Source organism: Pezoporus wallicus, unplaced genomic scaffold (assembly GCF_028554395.1).
Source record: "Pezoporus wallicus isolate ANWC-B61680 ecotype Strahan unplaced genomic scaffold, APGP_CSIRO_Pwel_v1 contig_4722, whole genome shotgun sequence".
NCBI lineage: Eukaryota > Metazoa > Chordata > Aves > Psittaciformes > Psittacidae > Pezoporus > Pezoporus wallicus.
Window position 1 is genome coordinate 3,141,877 of NW_026641840.1, and position 20,556 is coordinate 3,162,432.

Consider the following 20,556-nt stretch of genomic DNA (forward strand, 5'->3'; position numbering starts at 1 on the left):
GCCTGAACAGCCCCAACTTCCTCAGCCTGTCTTCATACAGGAGGTGCTCCAGTCCCCTGATCATCCTCATGGCCCTCCTCTGGACTTGTTCCAGCAGTTCCATGTCCTTTTTATGTTGAGGACACCAGAACTGCACACAATACTCCAGGTGAGGTCTCACAAGAGCGGAGTAGAGGGGCAGGATCACCTCCTTCGACCTGCTGGTCACGCTCCTTTTGATGCAGCCCAGGATACGGTTGCTTTCTGGGCTGCGAGCGCACACTGAAGCCGGCTCGTGTTCATTTTCTCATCAACCAACACCCCCAAGTCCTGTCAGGGCTGCTCTGAATCTCTTCTCTGCCCAACCTGTGGCTGTGCCTGGTAAAGGGCTCTTCCCCCTCCATGCTAAACTGTGAATAGCTTTTCCTTTCCATTAAATAGCAAAATTCATAAAATTGCATAAATAATTTTTCTTGTGAGAGAACCAGTTTTGGATGTTGCATTTGATTTACTGACATACCTTTATATTAATCCAGTTGAATTTAGACAAGGCTTTTTTCATTACATCTGCAGAACTGAATGTCTCATCCCAGAGCCCCTAGAATACAGCAATTTGTTTAACAAAATACATTTTTTTAACAGTCATATTTATAGGATTCCAATTAGGATGACCTTGGAAATAATGACACAGTGCAAAGATAAATGCCCTTGGGTGGTAACTAGTTATTGAATATCCAACATCAGAGCTCACCAGTGATGACTCAAGCATGTAATTATACACACAAAGTATCCATATGCAAATTATTGACAGAATGCTATATTTGTGTGCATAAAAACACGCTTCCTTCTCTTATCTGGAAAGGCTCTAGGTTGAACTTCTGCGTCTGCTTCTCAAAACAAAAAAGAGTCCTGAAATGAAAGTCATTAGTGCAGGATGGTCTCTATTTCCAGGACAGCTGAAAAGGTAGCAAAACCAGAATTATTCACTTCTCTTAAATGTAAGTTTTGCAAATACTTGGATGTTTCATATCTGCAGAAAGAATGTTCCCTTTTGGATACAAATAGCTTGATCCCGCAGCCACTCCATAACCATATGGAATGAAATTGAAAACAAAAGCCATTTTTATATCTGCTGTCACTCTTCATTTAAAAGGTGGAGCTGAGTGAACTTTCCTGTCCACTTTCTCATGAACATTCCTGCGAATAAGATTTTGTTTGCACTGGAGTCAATTGTGGGCTTTCATGTGGGGCGCAGTTGGTACTGATATGGCCATGTTCACTCTCTGGATTTTAAAGGCTTGGGTGGCGAATCGTGTGTTTTAAGATCTCCATCAGCAAAGACATATGTAGGTGTGTTACTGAAGAGAAGGACAAGAGTCTCAGAGAAGAACTACACAATACATAAGAAGACAAAACCTGTGCTCTGTGCTGACATCAATGTGCAGTAACTTGAAGGAATCATGTGGGATAACTGTTATGAATATTTTAAAATCTTATTAACTCATTTAATTTATTGTATCTTCTAGGAGAAAAGAGGTGGAACTTCCCCCCAGTATTTCTCTGTGTTACACAGGAGATGCAATCCTGCTTTCCTAAACAGAAAGAATATCACAAAAAAGGATCTGCTTTCTAGTTAGTCTCCTCAGAGGGGTTAGCTCCTGTGGTGTGACACAGCCATCCATTGCCACCAGATCCAAGGGCATCCTGGAAGGTGGCTGGGCCAAAAAATCCAATTCCAAGGAGCTAGTTCTGGAGGCTTACAAAGAATCAGGAGTATGTCGAGTTTAATGTTACGGGACCAGTAAGTGGTTTGCCATAAACCGAGTCAAACTTTCCTCATCACAATTTGTGTTCTGCTGAAAGAGCCTAAAAAAATGTAATTTCCATTGGCACAAAACTTCCCCTTTTTATCAGTCATTGGGTAACCTTTAGAATATTGCATGTTCATTGTGGGAAAATAAACTTTCCTTTGCAAATAGTGTTTTTAAAAAAGTGGAGATGAACAGATCACTACAAAGTTGTTGCAGCTAAATTAAAGAGTTCAACTTTCCCCCTTACTCTTTCTCTCTCCAGAAACCTGTTCTAGTTCAATGCATTTAAGTGGAGTCTGAGTTTTTTATCCCAAATCTCTGTTTATAAATCTCAAATGCTGACATAAGCCCACAGTTTCTTCTCTTACCAAACGTGCCCTTTCCATAGGATGCAGGGGGTCTTTCCAGGATTTCACAGGACTTCACACAAATGAGCCAGCCTTCTGCAGCCTTATTCAGTTTCTGGATGGTCTGCTTGAAGGCAGTATTTCAGCTGTTCGTGGAGTTTTCTAGCAACCCACAATCTCCGCTGGGTGCACTGAGGCTTTTATTTCATCACTGGTTTCCCTACTATGCTGCCAATGACTGACAGCACACATATTCCCCCTGAGAGCACGATGGACTGCGTATAGTTCAGCAGGGACATCCCGGCAGTTTGTGAACTGATGCAGGAAATATTGTCAGCTATGTGTTAGTGATATATTCCAGCTCTTCTCATGACTCATATCTTTAAAGGACTTTTTTTTCTTCTATTCTAGCAATTGATGATGACTGGAGAAAACCAAATCTGGTCGTTAACCAATAAGGGCTTGTTTGAAAACATCCTATGTTAACTAACTGATTTACTTTCGGAGGACTGACTGAGAAGTCATTTTTCTAGTCCCTATGATCATATCCTAGCAGGGTGCTCAATTTACAGCTGATTCATCATGGTACATCTTTTAAAAGGTGAATCCTAGGAGTCCAGCTGCACAACGCACGATGAAATCAGCCACAACGAACCCCAGGAGGTGGAGGAGAGGGCACAAGTGACAACACTGCCTTGGGATGGTGTTTCAACTGCACTAAGGGGCAGCTCAGCCTCCCAGTGCCCTAATCCCAGCCCTGTGCCTGGGCCCTGGCTGTAGCTGCCTGCCCCACTGTTGCAGTGCACTCACACTCACATGCACCTTGCAGACAAATGCATCTTGCATGCTTATGTATACACACCTTGCACCCTCACACACACACCTTGCACATCTGTTCCCAGCCTCCATCCTGGAGTGGTATCAGGCCTTCTTCAACATCACCAAGAGAAAAACCTGGCAGTGAAATGAAGGACCTTTGTCTCCTGCGAATCTTGTCTTTGGGATGTCAGGAGACAAAGCAGTGGGACAGCATTACCTTCACCAATGGCCCTTTGAGCCTATGGGAGCAGCAGGGCACTGCCTGGTACCATCGTTATGAAATGCTGTGCTTTCCTGATCCCAAATGTCTATCTGCAGCAGGGAAGAGAGGCTGCTTACACATCCCAGGTATCTCTGGGCAAAGGAATGAAACTAATTCTGAAGGAACCCAGACCCTCAAGCCCAGATTGCTAAGGGTGTTTTGGTTGTATTTTAATTGTGGCTTCAGTGCAGTTAAGCAGACATCCATACAGAGGAATCTGGTTCATCCCAACTTGCCTGTAAGATAGCCTCCCACTTTTCCACCAGTCCATACCTGGGTGGCAGCACTGTGGGGCAGGATCACCTCTGCCAGTATTGGCAGAGGAGGTCCTCAAGCTTTGCTGGGGGCTTCAGGTATACCTGCAGCCCAGAGGAAGGAAAGTCGGCCACAAACACACTGCTCTCAAGACAACCAGCTGCTTGCTGGTAACTGCAGACAGCCACTGGCTCTTCAGTGTCAATATGATCTATTTCTGATGGTTTAATTCAAATCACTAGTGGCTCAGAAGGAACAGTACCTGAAAAGATACACCATAAACTTGATAGTGGGCTAAAGACAGAAGGCTCCGGTATTTAGGTAACTGACCACCTTTCCACTCTCTTTCTAGCTCCTGGATCATAGAATCATAGAATAGTTAGGGTTGGAAAGGACCTTAAGATCATCTAGTTCCAACCCCCCCTGCCATGGGCAGGGACAACTCACACTAAACCATGCCAACCAAGGCTCTGTCCAACCTGGCCTTGAACACTGCCAGGGATGGAGCATTCACAACCTCCCTGGGCAACCCATTCCAGTGCCTCGCCACCCTAACAGGAAAGAATTTCCTCCTTATATCCAATCTAAACTTCCCCTGTTTAAGTTTTAACCCGTTACCCCTTGTCTTATCACTACAGTCCCTAATGAAGAGTCCCTCTCCAGCATCCTTGTATTGATAAGTCTTACTATCTGGACAAAGAAGGTGAATTTGGCTGATATTATACCTTATTATATTCTGTAAAAGTACTCATTTACCAGGACACCATAACTCTGGTACAACTTGTTTGCTGGAATTCAAACTGACAGCTACTGTAGCTAGCTCCAACTTCCCAGCTACACGTACATTACCCTAGAACAGAAGAAAATCCATAAACTGTGGAGAAGTGGTTAAAGCTATGATAATTGCTACAGTCCTGTACTTTCTACCAGCAATGAAATCAGCCTATAACTCCTGTATGGAAAGAATTAATCCATACCACTGTCCATTGTTACGCATCATTACCAGGAAACAAGGTTATTACAAGATTGGGTTTCTTATGTTCACCCTGGAAGAGAAAAGAGATACATTTTGGTTTTAAAATATATTAAAGAAAGAAGAAAGTAAATCCTTTATGATCTGGTAAATTGCTAGTGTACATATTCATTGGAAAAGAAAAAGACTTTTTAAAAGAAAAAGACTTTTTTTAAAGAACATCCCAGGCATAGAATGAGCCAAGCAAAATCAGAGTCTCAGCAGGTGCTGTGTGTTCACCGAAAGCAGGGATAGTGTAGTGCTCTTTGTGGCTCTGCTGGGCTGAGCACCACAACCATCATGGGCTGATAGCAACCCCAGCCACGGCTCAGAGAGCTCCCACCCTGCCACTGCTGCAGGGGTGCAGTACCCAAAGAGCAGTGGCTGTGTCCCACACACCAGGCTCACACAGCCTGACAAATTTGCATGGGTACACCCCGCAAACATGCTCTTTTAACACCTCCTTTCCTCTCACCAGCTCCCCTGCCACCCCCATTGCCTGTGACTAGTTGCTTGGATGTTGAATTAGAACCATTTAAATATAGTCTTTGATCTTCCACTAGAAATTGTAGCCCAACACATTCGGCTGTTGGCAGATTGTGGGGACTCTATGTACAGGCCTGTAAAGCAAATATCTTTGGTTTTGTATAGCATCCCAGCTGTGCTCACACACATGCCATGGCACATGCTGCATTGAAGTGTGATGACAATGGCAGCTGAAAACACAAGATGCTTTAAAGGCCCTGTAATTGAAGCAAAAAGAAGAAAAGCCTGGGCTTAGAGCCGTAGTGATCAGTACCAGGCCATGCACTCAGCAGAAAACTGCCTTGTAACTGGCAGCATTTTACAGACTTTCTAATTGGCTTCCAGGGCTGGTGGCTGTTGCTTGGGCTGCACTGGAAATCGGAGCCATGTGGGGCCAACCGAGCGGCTGGCATCTCTGCTGCCTGAGTTTGCCTCCAGGCGGGTGGCAGCAGAGGTGAAGCAGGGGAAGGAGGGCTGGAAAGGGCAGGCCACCATCTACGGCTGCTTGGGAAAGGTGCCTTGCTACCCCAGTGCCCTGCATCCTGGCACAGGGACGGGTGTTTACTCCTGGTAGCAATGGTTTCATCACACGTCCGTGCCTTTCTCGGGGGGGTAATGAGCCAGCCCCACTGCTGACACTGCCTGCAAGCCCCTGGCAGCCTCTCCTGGGCTGTAATTGCTGTGCCACCAGCCAGCACAAGCCTGTGTAATGGGGCTTCTGCATTCCTTATCTTGCCTTATTTGGCTTTCCACAGGTGAGTTTACTCTTGCCCTCTCCCTGCCTCTCCCTCTCTCTAAATACATGCCTGTACTCACCCTATAAGTACATGCAGACCAAAACATACTCATTTATGTAGCGTACTTGTGGTAGTGTTGGCTTATTTCCCTGGATTAAAGGACTGCATCCTAAAGATGCCCATATATGCGTGAGTAGTCATGCGATCAGCTGGCAATTCTTTACTGGCAGTCTCATGGGCTGGGTTTGATTTCCTGCAGGCAAAATTTGGTGTCACCAACTTAAACTTGTTCTCCAGAAACCCAAGAAACTAAATGCCCCATGACAAGGAGCAGGAAAGACAAACCTCTGTACTTACCAGAGTTTACCACGGATGAAATAAGTTTTACAAGAAGAGCTGAAACAGAGACAGGAAACACAATAAGGCATCAGCTTGGAAAATCTGGTGAATCTGCCCAGACTCAGAGAAAACTATGGAGACAGTTGCTCTCCTGCACCTGAAATATGTCTGGATTCAAGGAAGATTACAGCATATTCCAAGCAAAGTAATCACACCCTTATGTCTTGGCAGAAAGGCCTAAGATATCTTTGCTGCTATTTTTATTAGACTCAGCCTAACACTATCTTGCCAGATACTTGCTTCCATCAGTTTTCTTCTCCACCACTTCTTCCCCACCACGACCTCACTGCCCTCAAAAGCCCCAGAGTACTCCAGCTCTTTTAAATAAGGAGCAGAAACATGACAGTGTCTCTTAGAGACAAATCCAGGTGGTCAGATATTCCTTCCCAGAAACTCTTCCCCTTTCCCCATGCTCACAGAGCCTAGATCTTGCTTTTCTTCCTACCTCTGCTGGCCCCTGGGGCTCCTGGGTCACAAGCACTCAGTTTATCTCAAGTCTTTAATGCAAATGTTTTTTTATCCAGAAGATTTCCCAGATGGGAAGTTAGGTAACTTGGCAAAGAAATCCCAGCTGGTGAAGTCAGCTCCTCGTGCCCCTTCACTGCTGGCAAGGGTTTGCCTGGAGCTCTCCTGGCTCAGTTATTCTTCTCCCTGTCCTGTCAGTGGCCACCAGCACTGAGCTCTTGCCCTTCTTCATTAGGGACTGTAGTGATAGGACAAGGAGCAATGGGTTAAAACTTAAACAGGGGAAGTTTAGATTGGATATAAGGAGGAAATTCTTTCCTGTTAGGGTGGTGAGGCACTGGAATGGGTTGCCCAGGGAGGTTGTGAATGCTCCATCCCTGGCAGTGTCCAAGGCCAGGTTGGACAGAGCCTTGGTTGGCATGGTTTAGTGTGAGGTGTCCCTGCCCATGGCAGGGGGGGTTGGAACTTGATGATCTTAAGGTCCTTTCCAACACTAACCATTCTATGATTCTAAGGTTCCCAGCCCCAGTCTGTGCATATGCATGTGATTATATAGAGAGATATACACACATACATGTATGCAGGGAGAGGGGAAGGAAACACAGAGTCTTCCCTCTCCCCCTATCCCACGAGTGCACTGAAGTCAGGAAACTTAATCATCATGTGAAGGACCCTCACAATAATTTTAAAGGACTAAATGAAGGACACTGCAGGGAGTATGAGTGATCACCTAAGCTCACTTGCATTGTAAACTAAAGGCTCCCATGCCATGGAGGGTCTCTGGGGTTCTCTACATTGGGACGAGTCTCATGGCCAAGCTGTGCCATCTCAACCTCAGAGGTTCAGGAACTTTCCAGAGAAAGCCTGGCTGGCCCCAAGTTTGAAAGCAGCTCTGCTAGCCAGAGGTCTAATAAGTTGTGTCTTTGTTAGCTTGCCTGTAGCAGAAACCATGAGACTATGACAGCTCTGATGGTTCAGTCACTGGAAAAATGATACAGGACCAATGTTTTCCTAATATGTTTTCTACCCCTTTTTCATAATAGTTTGAGGTCATGTGCCCACTTTTATTGTTTCCCTTAAAAATATTAGTTCCATAAAACAATATCAGTCTTAACTTGTCTCCATTTTCATTGAGCTTTTTTTATAATTAACAAGAACATTAAATCAAGAGAGCACTTGTTTAACATTTCAACACATTTTTGTCTGAAGTGATTCACTCAGCTCGTTTTCCTGGAAAAGGTGTATTCTGGGTCTGTAATCCCCTAGGTATGTGTTTCATCTTCCAATATTGAGCTGGTATGGACACATGGAAAGAAAATCTTATCTCGTTGAATAATACCTAATACCCTTTCCAGAAAAAACAATAATGATTTGGCAACTCTCCAGCTATTAATGCTTTAGGAGTAACTAATTCCTCAATGCAGAGTTTTCACACTTCTTCAGTACAGGAACAAGAAGTCCCAGGCACATGAGGCAGGAACAGAAAGTGCCAGGCAATCAACCCATTTGCCAAGTTTCTCAAGCATCTTCATGACTTCCCCAGGTAGTCATTGTAGTAACAAAAAATCATGGTGTATTCTTTGGTATTTATGTGACTATCTCATGTAATTTCATGAGCTTGCTTGCTCTTTCCCTGTCTCATTGGATTTTTACTTCAGTGACAGGTATGAACTCTATGCACAACACAGGGAACCTATTTAATACACAACAGTTGCTCTTTCATATGCAAGTGGTTTCTATAAAGAAACCATCCATCACTGCTGTATATAAGCCACATCTTTTTCTGAATGGTCTGTCCTTCTGAACTGACATATGTGGTTATAAATAATATCCAGTGTAAAACAGGGAATGTGCAAACACTGAAGTTACTCCTGGAAGAGTTATTAATTTGATATAAAACTATTAAAAGTCCCCATAACTTATGAGTCCAAAATCCATTTTCAAAAGGAGCCAAGATCCAGAATGGTGAAAAGATGTAGATGCCTAACCAACATAAATAACCTAAATGCCAATGTGGCTGCCCCAGACTATGTTTTAAAGCTTCAGCCCTTCTCCTATCCTGTGTGAGCTGCATACTCATACTTCCATCAGGGTTTGACATTCCCTGGGTTTGTATACATCCATAGGATAACCTCAGACCTTTTGAAGCTCATTCTTCCTCCAATCTCCTTGAGATATCTCCCTTCTCCCACTGGTGACTGGTATGAAAACCACTGCAACTATCCAAGACCCATAATGTGCTTCACTGCCCACCAAACCAAGACAGTTCCTACCTAGTCAGGAATTAGTAATTGATTGATGGTGGTATGTCAAAACCAGTTATGTTTCATGGGAATATTTCTGACTCTGGAAACCTTTCCTGTCCCCAGACTGAAGCTTCCTTGGCAGTGTTGCAGGCTCAGTGTCCCCTGGCAGCACTCGATGGGCAGCACAGCTCTGGGTCAAAACCTGCATCTCCCAGGCTCTGCTGCACAGCAGGGCACATGGCAGGTCTGGAGGCCCAAAAAAGAATGGGACTGAGGAGTTTCTGTGCACCACACATCCCAGGAACAGCCCAGGGGATGCTGTGGAGTTGCCTCAGACATCATTGCACTTCAGTCTTGGCAGCCGTCTGAGAAGACAACCCCCTCCCACTGAGCGTATGTCTGCAGCATTTGGTTTCAGAAGAAGTGAAAAGCAGCATTTTGAGCTTCCCAGAACAAAAGATTTTCAGAATTTTGTTTCCACAGAAAGGCAAAACATTTTTAGGCTTCGTTCCAATCCGGAATGAAAACTGCCTGGAAACATCAGCATTTCCCCACAGAAAGAAAATGCCAAGGTCTGACCCACACCAGCCTTAAGGTACTTGATTAAAAAACCTTTTTTTTTTTTAGTTTAATAATTTCTTCCCAGAGCATGAATTGCTAAATATTCTGTGGCAAAAGTAGTTTCAAAGCCTTTGCTCCTTATGAGGATATTTAAGATTTCTACAACCACATCCTTCACCTGGAAGTCGTCTGGTCCATTTGTCTTGGCCACCCCCCGTGGTTGTGTGTTACACGGCTGTGCTGTGGGGCATCGCTCTCTAAATGTGGATCTAGGACAGGAAAGGGAATGTCAGCCTATCCGTTTAAACTACAACTAAATGAAATTCTAATGAGCAATGTGTGATAAAAACATAATAATGTGCAAACAGAAAGGATCTGACTGTTTCTCCAAACACCAGAGGGAACTGGCTACACTTTTCCTGATAATATCAAAGGATGATGTATGGTCAGGTCCGTTTGTTTCTTAGTTTCTCCAAACATTGAGTGTGACTTTCTAACTATTAGTGTGGACCTCATCCTCTCCTGCTTGCCCAGGGACTCTCACTTGCTCCTGTGTAAAGCAGCTGTACGGCGCTACTTAGGCTGCATGGGGACACCTTATATCCACTTATAACCTCCCTGCACAAGTAGCCTGATGGACAGCTTAGAGAAGAGTGGCTGATGGGAAGTTAGAGGCTGACTAGAAAGCTGGAATCATTAATTTCTAATGCTCTGAAAACCCACAAATTGTCAAAACCATAGAAGGCTGGAAATGAACAAGAGACATTATCAGCAAGCAAAATCTTTTCCATTTCAAGCATTTCACCTGAAACGTTTGCCCATTGTCCTTCAAGGTGGCAAAAAGCCCTGGCTTCTCCTGCCCAGCTCTGCAGAGGACAGCTTCATCCAGCGCCCTGCTCTGAGCAGCTGCAGTGAGCTGCCAGCTTGGACTCCAAACATCTCCTTTCTACCCCAGCTATATTCTCCACTCCTTGCTCTGAATCCCTGTGTTGTGGGCTGCAAGATAAGAACCTGGAGCTATAAATGTAGAATAACTTAATCCCAGCTGAAGCTACAAGAATTTTCTTTCTCCCTAATACAGGAAACCAAGTATTCCAGTGGAGGACATGAGTCTCAACTGTTTATCATTATTGTCTGGATGCAATCACATGCTTTCAGTAAAGAAGACCCAGATTCTTTTGTGGACCTTCAAAACAGGCGTTAGCTCCCAGCTTCTTGATACCTGCAAGTGAGCAATTCTGCTTGTAATAAAAAATAATCTCCCTAGAGGACCTCTGATCTTAAAACAAATGCTGTTTAATTCACCACTCATTAGGAGTGTATCTGGATTGATTTATTGAGCACTTCTGACCCCAAATCTTTTGAACAGCATTCCTTCACGATTAAATAGGGAATGGATTTGGGCAACACTTCTGGCAGGCAGATTGGAGGAACACAAGTGATTCTTAAAAGCATTCGTATCATGTAACTTAAGGAAAATATACTGCATGCTGGCATGCACTTGGCCCAGACCAAAAGGGATACGTTTTCCAGCCAAGGCTCAGGTAACTTCTGCAGTAAATATGGCCAAAACAATTCATTAATTATACATTTGTGGTTGTCCCACCTTTGTGTATTTTGGAAATACGCAGTCACATCCAATCAATCAGAAAGATGGCAATATCTTTGCGTCCAAAGGAAATCAATGTTTTTGGTAAGTACATGACAGTCTGTGGCAGCAGAAAGTATTATACCCTCTAGGGAATCAGTTTCTACTCGCAGCTTAATATTCAAAGAGCAGAGAAATGGAAAAAATTATCCTGAAAGTCTTTTCTAAGTGACTGGCTACAGACAAATGCTTTCTAGATGAGAAAAACAAACTTCCTTGCTAGTTGTACCTAAGTAATTACAAGCATGAAGAGACTTGGCCTCTGCTCCTTAGCATGTAAACAAAAAACTTTGAACCTTGTAATAAGAATCAAGACTGCAAAATACAACCTCCTGCCATGTGCCTTCCCATTCTCATTTGGCTGCAAAAGCAGGATGAAGCCATGGTTGCTGCATGGAATAGACTGCTGGCTGCCTGCCTTGTTTGGCCAATGAAGGTATATGCAGTAAAACTGGTATGTGCCTTCCCTTCTCTTCTGGCTTCTGGTTAACGGTGGAGCAGAGTATCTGGCTTGTCTCTCCTTGCAGAGAAGAGAATTTGCCAGAATATTTGCATCTACATATATCATCAAGAATGAACGTTGCCACTCAAACGTTGAGCGATGTCGTCAGCTCATGTGACTCTACCAGAAGGTCCCCAAAAAGTTAGCTACCATATTGAATCAGATCTCCTGTTACCAGGAGACTGAGAAGTTGGGGAATGGCTTGATGAGGGATTTTTGAGGACGTAGACTGGGTTTATGTCAAAGGACTTTAGGCATCTAACTGCCCAAATCAGATGTGTGTTTCTGGTGGGCTCCCTCTGTGCTGAGCAGAGAGAAAGGGTTCCTTCAGACACTGAACTAGATGACAGAAGGATCTTACAGCGATTAAGGTGCTGAAGTAGGTGCCTGTTGCCTGAAATTAGTAAGAACTGGAGAGAAAAGTCCTACAGTGTTGATCGGACAGCACAGATAGAGGATTTTGCTGTGCAGTGTAGGCAGGTTCCTGTGAGCCTGCTCTGTCTGGGACATGCAGAATCAGGGTTTTCCCCAACAGGGACACCATTGGGCTTGCTCCTCCAGCTGTGGCATTGGGTGTCAGAAGGGTTGGAGAGCAGCATCCCTCACCCCACGAGCACCCGCTTGGCTGCGAAGGGTAGGCTGGTGGGACAGGTATGCACACCTCCCCAGGCTTCCTGCATGCAGGCTCCTGACATAGGGTTGGGTTGTCCTCATCTGAACGTTGCCCCCAGGAGAGCCAACCCCCCCACAGGCAACTCCCCAGAGCATCCCCCATGTGATGAAGCTGGGCATGGCCCCAGCTGCTTGCAGAGGTGGGCACCATGAGGGGCAGCCCACGTTTCTGCAGTGGCTGAGAAGCCAGCCACGCTTTAAGTCCCACTGTGGCATGCCCTGCTGCAGTGTGGTCTGTAGGCTCTCTCCTGAGACATAAGCAGAAGCCTCAGCAGAGAGGAATGGAAACTGCCCATCTCCATGCCCTGTCTCACCCAAGGAACAGGACCTCTCTGTAGTGCAGGCAGGGGAGGAGTCCTTCACTCAGTACAACCGGCAGACCTGAGAGCAGCACAAAGCCATTAATTACCTTGCAATGCTAACAACAGGTGACAGAAAGAGCTTTATATCTTACACCTGCTCGCTGAAAGCACATGGAAAGTTTGCTCCCTCCTCTGAGACCTTTCCAAGGGGCCACACAAGTGGCGAGCCAAATAAGCTAGAGACAGCCAGATCTGCCTTTGGCTTGGGCCGTGTGGTACATGAAAGAGCTCTTTGAAGTGACTGATGTTGATGCTGCAGCGCATTTGGGCGAGCGCAGAGAATACCATGGCTGACGGTGTCAGGAGTCAGGGGGGCTCTTCCTCCTCATGCAGGGAAAGGGTGAGGATATCTGAGAGCTCTTTTCTCATATACTATATATCTATATTTAAAGGACCGGGTAAATTTAGATTCTGCTGAAAAAGGAGAAGGGTTCATGACACAGGGGTGAGGGAAGAGCAGCATCTGCTCCTTTGCAGTGGTGCTGCATCCTGTCTCGCAGCATGGCTGTGTTGTCAAGCCCACCTTTCCCTGGGTGGCTGCTACAAATTACTCTGACGGCGGGGTAGTTTTCTGACCTTGGAAAATGTTCTCTGCAGATGCCAGTGAGTGGATTTATTTTTAACCTAAAGAAAATTTGTGATCCAGGGTCTCCGGATTAAAACGTACAAGCATTTACGGTAGGTGGTAATTTTAACAGCAATTCAAAGAGCTGCCAGATGACCTTTCTTCTCTTGGTGGTGAAACAATTCAGTGTGCTATAGATGCTGTCTTCCATGTACATTTGTTGCAAGGTAATTGGAAAGAAAGGAGAAAAGAGCATCACGAAAAAACTGAGGAGAAAAACATCAGCTTTGTGTCATGTCCAGAGCCACTGGAAAATCCACATCATAAAAGAGACTGAGCGTTGTGCAACTTTCCTCATGTTAGGGCACAGGTCAAGCATTATTTAGAACACAAATGTTTAGTGTCTCAGGCTGAAGGTGCAACGAGGAACAAAATCCAGTCTATCTCCTCCCAACAGACCAACAGGCAACCACATCACCACTCTGTCCCAGATGAGCCCCTCCAGGTGCTGCTCTGCTTGCTTTTGGACAAACAGGTACAGAAGACCAGTGGCACTTTCTTCTGGGACAGCAAATGGCACAGAGGATGGGAGCTGGGGTGACCTGGCAAGGTACCAGGAAAGGAGCAGGAGGGTGCTTGTGGGGGAAGATGGAGGAGGAAAGCCAAAGAGTGAAGGAGGTGCATGAGGTCATCTTTGAGCCCCTTACCCCTGCCATCTCCCTGTTTTGAAAAGGGAAAACTCTGGAGCACAAAGCAACCCAAAGATGAATCTGATCTGGAATTCAGCTGGAAGCACTTCCCCATTCATAAAGTCATGAACAGTTCTCAGATATTCCTGTGTGATTAAAAAGAGGAAATGCAAATACTTTGTAAGCTTTGGGTTATGAGATTAGGCCTGTAATAGTTTTACTTGGCTTTACGGGCCTGATCCTGTCCCACTGAGCATGATGGGAGGTCAGTTATCAAGCCATAGGGGGCAAGATAAAGCTCTATATGAGTTGCTATTTTTTACTCTTAAAGTTAGTCTTATTGGGCTCAGCCCAACTTCAGCTGAAGCCAATGAAAAGACTCCTGCTGACTTTAATGGGAGTTGGATTGGCCCTATTGTCCTTTGTTGAGTAAAGTAATTTTAAAAGGTCAGGAGGTGAATTAAAAGAAAAAGAAACAACTACATCGATAAGCTTTATCCAACGTGCTCACCTTATAGAGAAGAAGTGTTGTCTTAGCTGCTGAGAGTAGTTCAAACTAGTCCTTGTAGACTCTGGCAAGGATAACAAAGTATGGTTTTACTCAAAAAAACAAGTGGAAATGAAAATTGCCAAGTTCCGATTTAATGATCTCCCAGTGCCTTCTATCTGCTCAATTTACAAATAAAACAGACACCAAAGCTAAAGCCTAATCTCAATGAAACCAACCTTGTGCTAGTGCAATTCCACTGACTTTAATGTATTTCTTCTTGATGCATAGGTGGATTACTTCTTGATTGACATTGGTGGGAGAGCTAAATTAAGATGTGGTTTTCATTGCTATGGCTACAGTTCAATCTGGACTATGGACATCGTGCTCTGCTTTCACTCTGGTCACTCCTCCACCTGCAGCGGAAGCAATTTGGTAGCTGAAGTGGCAGGGGGAAGAATGTGGAGGAGGGTTTGCTGATGGTGTAAAAATGAGCGAGGCACAGCTGATTTTCCAAATGCTGGCTTGGCTTTGGAAGAACACGAAGATACAAAGGGGAGAGGAAACCTACTGCGTGTTTTCCAGTTGCACTGTGTAAACCTTCTGGGTTTTGACTTTACTCTGGTCCTCTCCAGCTCTAACAAAGCAGACCACAGGTTTTATCACGATATTCAGCAGATAAAACTATCAAATGAAAAGATGCTGCTTTTACACAGTACCTTTTCAGAGTCCAGTAGCATCATAATTACAGACCCATCTCCCTCCAAACAGCTCTTGTGCACTAGCTGTCAGAAGAGGCTGCTGGCGATCAGCTTCACAATTTATCTTATTTTTCCAGATTATCCCTCTTCCAGGATGTATTTTAGGAACCAAAGAGCACAAACCATGCTGAGTTTCTTGGGAAATGGCTAAAGGAGTTTGGTTTTGATTTCTTTGCATTGTCCTTGCTAAGTGTTTCATGCTGTGAAATTCAGATAGCCCACTCCAGTAAAGGCGGTAGCAATAGGAAAATTGAAGCGTATCTCCCTCCCTGCAATGTATTGCCCTTTTATAGATTAAAAGAAAAAAATCTCTACCAAGCTGAGATGAATCAGAGCCATCTTTCCAGCAGATGGTTAAAACTAAAGGGAGAGGAGGATGGCTTCAGTGGGCTAATCCAAGAAAGGGAGAAGCCCTCGGAGCAGTTCCCTTTCCAGGCAGGTTAACAGCAGGCTCTGACCATCAATGAACTAACCCTTTCCTCCAACCTCGCCTCCTGCCGGGCAGGAATTCAATGCATGAGCAGAGGTCAGTGTTAATGCCATCTTGCTAAAGGCATCCAGCTTTCATTCACAAAACAAACCACTTTACTGGCTTTAGAGGGAAAAGGAAGTAGCCTAGGAGAAAAAATGCGCAAAGATTTTCTATTAAGTGAGAATCAGTTTACGGTATAATACCAGTTGCAAAAGGGTCGAATCAAACATTGATATAATATATCCTTAGAGCAGCTTCTTAGTGAGAATCAAGGAGAGATTATTTTGCCCACATCTAAGCTTAATGGCACACTTACACAAATAAGATGAGAAACTACAGCTGCAGTGAACACTTGTGCTGCCTGCTGCAGTTTACAGAACAAACATTTGGGATCTATCTGGCTAATCATGATATATTTTTCATGTGATCATCTGTTTATGCTTCTTTGGTTTATGTTTCTTGGGACTGGGCTGCATGCCAAGGGGCTGGGGGCTGGAGTCAGCAAACCCCCCCAGTCCTGTGGGACCCTCGGCGGGACCCTTGGCCACAGCTGCTCCAGCCCCACATGGGAACAGGCCCCCCCAACTCCTCCTGCCCATCGCTGAGGATGAAGCATGCTTGGAGCTACGTGGCTTAACCCTCCCTTTCTTGCACTGCAGCCATGGACTGGGCATGCATATGTAAGGACATAGGCTGTTCAGTGCACATTTTAACAAACCTTCCCCCCCCCCCCCAGGTGCCCTTGAGTAGTTCAATCGGGAGCAAGGCCAGTGATGGAGGCACATGTTTCTGCACTTGTTTAAAAAAAACAAAACACCTTTTTATCCTGTGCTGTTCATGTCCTCCAGTCCCCCAGGCCAGCAGCAGCATGAGGGACTCGCTGTGGCTGATCTGGAGGCCCTGGGGTGACCGCTGCCACCATGTCCCCGGAGGCTCTGCCCCGCAGTCCCTGCACCAAATCACCCTCTCTTTCCGCACGTGGCTCCCACTGCTGAAACCTTCAGAAACCTGCTGAAACCAGGCAGAAACCTTCATCTTTCATCCATGTGCATCCACAGACACTGTGATTTTCTGACGCCCTGGGTGTCTACCTGGTGCCCATCCATAGCCTCACAGCTTGCTCACACCCCAGGGCTGATTCCTGTCCTCCTGGACCACAACCAGCAGGACCAGGCTGGCTCAGTCAGGGGCTGGCTCAGGTCAAGGCTGGTGGTGCTGCTCATGCCCATCACAGCCCTCATGGCCTCCATACACCAGACTTGGCAGGTACTCCTCTCCAAACCTATGGTTACTTTGATAATCAGGTCACCCAAGCTGAAGGAACAAAATCACGGTGAGATTTTGGCTAAGCAGCTTTTACGATGCTGGCAAGAGGCTGGCTGCATGTGAGTTCTTCCATTTCTCTCCCACAGAGGGAGCACAGCTTGTTCATAAAACACCGATGCAGATGCACTTCTGTAGCCACTGCAAAATCAAGAGGTTAAAGGAACTGGAAAATAGTTCCAAATAGGTAAACGATGGACTATACCCCCAGCTCAAGGCAAAGATGATTTTCAGAAGTGTCACTGCTGCTTCTCAGCCTCCAGTTGTGATGCAGCAAAAAGGGGGTTCCCCAACATTGCAGCACTACTCCCATATGTTGGCAACAATAAGGAGGGTTCGGAGCAGCACCTTAGGATGGTTCTAGTTCTGGCAAAGACTAAGCAGCTTTGAGTGGCTTTGCAGGATATGAAACCTCCTTGAAAGCACAGCTTTGTGTGTGGAGCCAAGGAAATACACCGAGGAGAAGGAAATGCAGAATGAACCTGCATAAGGCCTCAAACCTGTTGCTCCCCAGCGTGACTAATACTGTATCTTGATTACTCTGCTGATGCTCACTGAAGCTATGCACTTTCCTGCTTAAGAGGCAAATAAATAATACCATGTTGCTTCTTTCTTCTCCACTGGTTGTCCCGCAGCAGCAGTGCAGCCCAGGCTCCATGTCATATGGCAGATCCAGATCCAGTCTCAGAAGGAGCACAGTGCCTCCAGGCGCTTCAGACCTGAGCCACTTCGGGCTCCTCAGAGCTCTTGAGCGTCTGGGGTCCCACAGGCAGGATCCCACCCAACCTAGAAAGCAGCCGGGTTGTGTTTCTGGTTGGCAATGAGGAGCCCTGTGGTTTTTAAACTGTTCAGCTCCAGTTCCCTGCTACATCAGCATCCGTGCAATGGTCCTGAAAGACTCCTGCTGCCTGGAATGTGGGAACGGGTGAGAAAAAGCCAGGAGAACCTTGAAGGCACGCATGAGGCGCCTCTGCCCTGTTAGCATTCCCAGCCTGCAACCACATCCTCTTGAACCACAACCTCAGCAGCTCTACCAGCAGTAGAAGACCACAGGATTCCTGCACAAGCAGCCCTCCACAGGCAAGACAGTGGGGCAGGGGGCAAAGGCTTCTGTGTGGTTGTGCCATGTCCCCCCTGGAGGTGCTAGCCCCACCTCAGCCAGGCCTGGGGCTCGTGGGGTTGCTGGCTCTCCCAAATAAGCTCTTGGCTGGGACCTTGGACCTTGCTCTTTACCGCAGCAGAGGCTGGAAATGCTGTGGGTCCTCCTGCACACACAGACACTGTAGTGGTCTGGCATACAACAATGGGCACTGTTATGCCCTGCCTGCTCTCCCAGCGGGAGGTGAGATTTTTGTGGGATGGATAGTCCCCAGAAAGCTGTATGCCAAACCTGTCTTATCTCTTCTGAATCCTGGCAGGATTTGAGCCATCACACGCAGAGAACAGCTCTTCCTACCATCCCATCACTGGGGAAAAGACTGTGGAAATCCAAGTGCACAGCAGCCTGCTCATCTGAAGAGAAATGCATCTGTGCTTTTCGAATGCTTCGGAGCCGAAAGCAGGTCCCACACAGCTGGGCACAATGAAGGACAAGCGCCTGCAAGCCTGACTCCCAGGGCTCCGCAACCTCCATGGCTCCTGGCAAAGCCTGAAAGGGCAGTGCTGCACATGGGACTGTCAGGCGAAACAGCAGGATGGTAAATCCCTGGCTGAAAAGGGACTGAAATGCGTGAGCATTTCTCTGTGCAGTCTCTACCTACCTAAAAATGCTTACTTTGCTCCTTGTGCTTCCCCTCTATTTCCTTCCTTTCCGTTTCAAACTACTGATACGTTATGCATAGACTAGCAATGAAAGAAGAGATGAAAATACAGTCTTGGCAGCAATAGCTCTCAAATAGTTCTAGGAAGAGAAGAGTAAGGTAAGATGGGTGGTTAAGGGAAGGCAGCAGTGCACTTATCTGGTTGGTGGGTCCCCATGGAGAAGCCCAAGTGTGATGGGCTCATCTTTCTTTGCCATAGCACTTAACTCTGTAAGAATACCTTCCAGGTGCCATGCATGCATCCGTGAAGCCACGCAATCAACTCCTTGCAATCAGTTGACACCAACATTACCGGTACATGTGGCCATACAGTGTGGGCAACGAGTAAGACGAGGAGGTGCAGTGAGGGACGCGCTGGCTGCCAGGAAGAAGTCCCCCTCAATGCTGGGATGGCCCAGCTCATACACTGCTGTAGTGAAATTATCTTTCATCATGTTTGAAGTGGTTCACACAGCGTTAAATCCTTTTCCTTATTGTTCATGAGCATCGCGAGTGTTTTGGACAGAGCCTGGAGGCCTTTTCCCTGCATGGAACGCGTTCAGTCCCAAAAAGGCGTTGGGGACGGCTGAACGAGAATACAGCTGGCTGCCAGAGAGGCCAGTGGTTGTTGTGCTGGCATTTTTTCCTTTCACCAGTCATTTTTAGGCAAGCCAGGATTCCCTTCTTTCCAGTCTTGATGTATAAGTACAAGCCCCAGACTGCTTAATATCCTGGGTGTTGAGGGAATTTCAGATTCCTGCAGTGGGACAGTATGTCTACAGAAACTGTAGTATTTGAGACACTCTGTAATATTGAGTGGATTCAAATTATCTCCTTCTTTTTACAATAGCACTGTGAGAAATCACAAAGCCTCACATATCTCATGATTGCCACGAATGGGATTTTTTTGGGGGGGGGGAAATGATTTCACTGTGATCTTCCCCCATTAATTTTTATTTAACTCTACATTCCTCAATTCAGCTCTACTTAAGTGAAAAGTAGACCCTTGTGTGAGGAACAGCTTTTGGAAGAGACGGTCCCTGGGAGACTGCATGTTTTGGTGGCCTCGTTTTATAGGATGGCGACTGATATCCACCAGTGTCTGGAAACACCAAGCCTATTCATACAAAAAATAAATCTCGTGAAATACAAGCTTTCATGGATCATCTCATAAAGGTGAACGTTTTTTATATCATATTGCACACTAGGAAATAGAAAGCAAACTGCACTGACAGGATGCATTGACAGTGCCCTTTCTACAGCAGAATTTTACGTGTTTTCCAGTCTTTAATTCTCTTACTTCAGAGTCCCTCTCACTGTGGATTTATGACATGTTTCCTGACTCCCTCCTCCTCATCTGTTCTTCCATCTCCCTTACTACTTTAAAGTGACACGTTGACACATACCCATGTGATGAAAGCGAGCACAGAGCTCCGGACCCGACAGAGAATGTTTCTTTGCAGCTTGGTGACCCCGGACCAGTCAACACACCTGCCAATGTCTGAGTGCAAACGCAGGGGACAGGCAGAGAGATGCCCGCCTGGCTGGGAAAGGCCATGAACCGGGAGGTGGAAACACTCAGCCCATGTGGAGCAGGCAAGATAATACTCTTTTTCAGCTGCTTGGATGCCTATTTTGGGGCTGCTGGGTGAGAAGTAAAACTCTTACTGCTGTTAAGTCAGAGCCCATGATGGCAGCAGTGTGACGGTCTCCTCTGCAATAGTGACTGCTGCTATTCATCATAGATGTAGTCACCTTAAAAACCCAAAGCCACCCCACCACCCACCAGCGCTGTCACCATTGACACACAACCCCTTCTGCAATCTCCCTCCTCGCCCTTCCTCTAAGCCCAGGCAGC